The sequence below is a fragment of the Camelus dromedarius genome, chromosome 23 (assembly GCF_036321535.1).
Source record: "Camelus dromedarius isolate mCamDro1 chromosome 23, mCamDro1.pat, whole genome shotgun sequence".
In the NCBI taxonomy this organism is placed as follows: domain Eukaryota; kingdom Metazoa; phylum Chordata; class Mammalia; order Artiodactyla; family Camelidae; genus Camelus; species Camelus dromedarius.
In genome coordinates, this window is record NC_087458.1 from 3639377 (window position 1) to 3645376 (window position 6000).

Here is a 6000-nt window from a genome sequence, read left to right on the forward strand (position 1 = left end):
AGGTCATGAATGTATTATTTATTTTGGGTGGCCATTTGCCAAGTTAAAATGAGAGATTCTTTAACCAAGGAAGAAGATCAGAAGGAATATTAGAGGAAAACTAGCAATATGTGTCATAGGTCACACAGTGAACATTTACTATTTTGTCAGATACAGCAGTACTTATCTTCTGTGGGAAACTTTTTCTGTCTGACTGCAACCACATGATTTTGGAGGGGCTTTTGAATAATAGTATTCCACTTCCCTGGCCACAGAGATGAACGCCTGACCCAAGTGGTTTCAAACATAATATCGCCATCCCCCTTGACCTCAGTGATTAGCACAAAGATGACACGGTGCCCAAATTTGACCTATCAGAGCCCCTCCCTGGAATTTTGTAACTGGATTTTTTTTACATTACAAGGTCATAAGGATATAAACTCAGGGCTACTTAAGGCTATGTTTGAAATATGGTGACAGCAACTTAAAGCATTAAAGCCAACACAGAGTAAGAATCGGAGGTGAAAGGTGAAGAGAGAGAAGTGCGGAGACTCTGGATGATACCCAAGCTCTTGGAGCCAGTCAGCTCTGAGGACAGCTCAACTCCCACCTTTTCTTCAGTTTGGCAATATGAGCCAATATATCCCCCTTTATCGCTCAAGTCCATTTGGGTTTCTGTAAATTGTAATCAAAAGTATATTTATATTTAAATTGTATTTACATTTTAAATATTTAAAATTTTTTAATTTCTAGACAAAGCTATACTATATGCATATCCAGTGTACACCATTAATGGTCTGATGTCCTCCTGCTTAAATAATCTTTAGCTTTCAGGCTTCAGATGATGTAAATCAAATATATTGTGTTGTATTGTATCATAAGTTAAATGTGTTGTACTGTACTGAGTACCTTCTATATGTCATAGGCATCTTGTTAGGCAGGTTCTGGGGATACAAGATTATGTCATTATCCCTACCCTCTATAGAGGAGGCAGAGGAGATAAAGTTACAATACTGTAGAGATATGTAAAAGGTAAGCGATGGCACAAAGGTAGGCGTGGTCAACTGGACATTTCCAACTTTACAGACCAAAAAGATTCCTTACCAAAATTAATGGGCGACTCCACTAGTATCCTTCAGTGCTATAAGTTTAAGTGCTAAGAAAAAGTGCATTTTCTTAAAATTCCAAATTGGAAATATTTCTTCTCTTTATCACTTCCCTATGAAATATATAAATTCTATTCTTTTCTATCATGAGCGGTTTCATGTAGAAAAGAAACTTCCTCAGCTAATTCGGTGAGTTCAAATTATAAAGATGATTAATTAGCCAAGACCAGAAGAAGGTCTCAGACACTTTTTATATAGAAAAGGATACTAGAAAAAAGCTTTCTGAAGTAACCAAAATATATCAATATCCAAATCATAAAACCGTAATTTTAAGTTGTATTCCTTTAGATAGAAAAAGTGTTAGATCATAGGTAATATGCAATAATATTCATGTTTTCCCTAGATCATCTGTACACAACCATTCTGCTCAAAAGAGTTATTTGCTTAAGTCAAACAGGTTTGGCAGGTCTCTAGGATACAGTTGTCAGTGGCATCCTTAATACAACAGACACCATGAAACTAACCACAAGGAACCCAGCAGGCAGTAGCAAGCTCTAAAGAGCCCTGCTTACACTATAGCCACCACTGCAGTAAATCCTATCAAGATCATTTGGCCTAGTATAAGGTTTTGTGATTCCCAGGAGAATCTGGGCGAAGCCAGATTTAGGAGAAAGGGCCAGGTGAAGGGGGGGGGGAGTATTATATTGTTTTCATGAATTAAAATTATGTATTAACAATCTCTAGTATCACCTCTGTTCAATAAGTATAATAGAAAAATCATTTAATTGGTAATGAGTTAGGAAACTCAGGTTTCTAAGTCTCATAAAGATATGAGGAAACATGCTTGTTTATGCAGATTATTAGATCTATTATTTTTGTCAAAACTGTAACAAATTGGCAGCTCTCAGTGATAAAACAGCTTCTACTATGGCATGTTGAGAGTGTGACCATCCACTCACAAACTGTTGATTGATTAAACCCATTGCCCAGAATTCTGACACCAGTAGGCTGTAGAGTGTCAACAATTATGTCTATATTTGAATCATGACTCACAGTCTTATTTCCAGGAGATAAGTAACTGAAGTTATGACCCTGTCCCTTGAGGTTGCTTTAAATTTGCACATCAAATAGCTCAAGAATGAATTTACTGAAGATTCCAGGAAAAGTTTCAGATTTTAACCCAAAGTAAATCTAGGAACACATCTATTTGCAGCTGCCTCCAGCAGAGTTGTCCATTCTTTCAGGCCCCACAGTCCCTGGGGACAAGCAGTTTGGTGGTAGTATTATTCCCGCTTCCAGTTTTTCATATAAACGAACAGAGGATCAGGGTGATTTAAGTAACTCATCCAAGGCCATACAGCCAGGAAGTTACAATGGATTCTCCAAAGCCTATGCTCTTTTAACTATACCAGGTTGTCACCTCTGAAATCTTAAAGTCTAGTAATCCACATCCTACAATCTCTTATTTCCCCAGCTGTCTCAGCCCCTCATACTCTCCACATCTGTCATTTGACACCAGAGCCACCTCATGTTCTAGATGTCTTCACTTTCTCTGATTCTATCTGATCTTTCTCAGCAAAACTTTCTTTCAGGGGAGCCTGGGTCCCATGGTCAAAGTATTGATGAACCAGTTCCCTCTTACCCTTATTTTATATATACAGATTTCCCCTGCTATCCAAAAGTAGAGCATTCCTATGAAAACTTCTGTAAGCTGAAAACAGCGTAAAGTGAAGAAGCAATTACCTGAAGACAGACCTTGCTAACAGATGCACAAAATAAATCAGGAGAAAGCACAGGTGCTCACAGACACAGCTCAAAGCTATGGCAGCTTGATGCTGAGATGATGAGATGCTGAGATGCTGAGTGAGCTCCTGAGGAAGGAGCTTGGTGGGGCCACTCTCGCTGCTACAGGTGCACACTGCCTCTAAAACAGCTCACTGAAAATTAATTTTTTATAAAAGCAAAAATCCTGTTTGGATTTCTTTTGGTTAGTGAAAACAGATATTAATGTAGATCTTTCATAAAAGCGAAATAGCGTATTGCGAACTTTTGAAAAGCCAGGGATACTTGTAATCCATAAACTCATAACCTTGGATTAGTCAGTCCTAAAAGGTAGTTTCTCTGCTACTACATTCTAAGCACAATGGGAGAAAATTACATCTGTGGATTGATGTCAACATAAAATTTTAAATATCAAATTAAAGTTTAGAAACTGCTTCTCTAATTCCTTCAATCTCCTTGCCAAACTTTCACCACCAGCTTCCCTTTATAACCATTACCTTGCTCCTTCTCAAAAGATGACCTAGTCCCCACTTCACAGACAAATTCAGAGCCTTGGGGTAAGTGGGAAGGCATTTCCCTAGCCTCCAGGCCCTACATTTACAGAACTATGTAGAGCTGATTCCATCCTTATCTTACACAAGTTTCTGGATAAGAGCCTACAGAGGAAATGCCCCTTCTATTCAATGTTAATTCCATCGATCTCTGCCTCAGTTATTGTGCATAGTCCCATTCCCTTCTGCCTCCTCAGGGACTTTGTGCCGTTTGCCTATCTTGCCATTTTCCATTTCTCTTTCTCTCCTGGATCCCTCTGTGCAGCCTATATTGCTTTCATCTATTTTTTTTCTTCATTTTTTAAAATTGAAGTATAGTCAGTTTACAACGTTGTGTCAATTTCTGGTGTACAGCACAATGCTTCAGTCATACATGAACATACATATATTCGTTTTCATGTTCTTTTTCACCATAAGCTACTACAAGATATCAAATATAGTTCCCTGTGCTATACAGTATAAACTTATTTATCTATTTTACATATACCAGTCAGTATCTGCAAATCTCGAACTCCCAACTGGTTTCATCTTTAAGCAAACGAAACAAAGAACAGCCTCATAACACATCAGCAGGACCTTGCATCTCCCTCACAGAGAAATTTCTCAAAGTGTATATACTGCATCTGTTTCTATTTCCTCAGCTCCCAATAGCCCTTCAATCCACTTAAGTTTGGCTTCCATCCCCACTAGTTCATGGAAAGCTCCTTAGCAAAAGGTCACCAACATCTGTAATTGTCACCTTTTTAATATTTACTATTATTTATTCATTTTTCTTCATTGAATATAGTAATTACTGCCTATTTTAAATTATTATATAAACTGTTTACTTGATTAGATTACTATATCATACTTTTATTTCTGGTGTGAAAGAAGTTTTTCTTCTATTTCATTTTTGAAGTGGTTGCTACTAGTTTAGAGAAACACTTATTATTTTTATATATTGATCTTTATATATATTGATATATTTTATATATTGATAAAAATATATTATTTTTATATATTGTCAGCCTTCTCTGGTTGGTTTCAATAGTTTGCCCGTTTATTTACTTTACTCTGTAGATCATCATGTCACCATCAAAGAAAACAATTTTCCACTTACAGTCTGTATACCTCTTACCATTCTCACGTTATTGCATTGATTTGCTACCCAACAAATGTTGAATAGTAGTGATGAATTTCCTGTCTGGAAATTCTTCTAAAGTTGCACTATTAAAGATAATGTCTGCATATACATTAAGAAATCTTTATCATGTTAAGAATTTTTCTCTCTATTCTTTTTTTTTTTTTTTCGCTAAGAATTTTTATTACTTACTTGGGAATGAGTATTGAATTTTATCAAATCCTTTTTATTCATCTGTTGAAATGAACTTTCTCCCTTTAGTTTATTAATCTAGTGAATTATATGTATAGACTTTCTGATATTCTAGCATTCTATATTCTATAAATCTGGAATAAATCCTACTTGGTCATGATAGATTATTCTTTAAATACACTCTTGATTTTATTTGCTAATATTTAAGATTTTGCACTCGTGTTAATAGGTAAAGATGGCCTACAATATTCTTTTGTGGTGCTAATTTGTATGTTTTTGATATCCTGGCTTTGCCAGGTTATAAACTGAGCTGGAGCATTTTCTTTCTTTTCCTGTGCCTTTACACGAGTTATAATTATTTCCCTGTCTTCAGTGTTGGAATGTAAGCTCACGGAGGGCAGGAATTGTATTTGTCTCATCATTTGCAATCTTTCCAGTACATAGAACAGTGCTTAACACCTGGCAGGGGCTCAAAAAAATTGGATAAATGAAGCAGATCTAATGTACAGTATAGTGACTATGGTTAACAACACTGTATTATATGCTTAAAAGTTACTAAGAGAGTAGATTTTAAGTGTTCTCACCACATACAAACACACACACAGACACAAAGCATAATTATGTGAGGTAACAGAGGTGTTAACTAACCTCATTGTGGTAAACATTTTGCAATATATAAGTGCATCAAATCATCACCTTGCACTCCTTACACTTATACCATGTTACGTGTCAATTATATCTCAATAAAGCTGGAAAAATATAATAAAGCTGCCTCCACTTTGACCTCTCAAGGTACATAGTATCTTTTTACTGGTAATGATCATTTCCTAGTACTCCCTAATCTTCCTTACTAAGTTATAGACTCCTTATACTATTTTTAATTGTAGGCTTGATTGTGCCTAGCAAGGAGGAATCTAATGAACTTCTGTTAAATACATTAAAGAAAATGTTAAGTGGTATGGAAAAGCACTGTAATACCATATTTTAGATGAGGTATCAGGGCAAGTCCAAACAAAACCTTTCTCCAGCCACCCGCCTCGCACTCCTCATGAACCTCGTCTTGCTGTTTCCTGCTCAGTCCTCTTCTGCTGTCCTACGGAGCCTGTTACTGACGTGCTGACCCTTCCACCTCCATAAAATAGACCTGTCCTAGTTTTAATTTCCTCAGGGCCTAAGGTTTCAGACAGCAAATCAGACAAACTAATTTTCATTATTAGAGAACAGTAATTGGAGAAGCCAAAAGGAGCACATTCTTAGGCAATAAATGTGG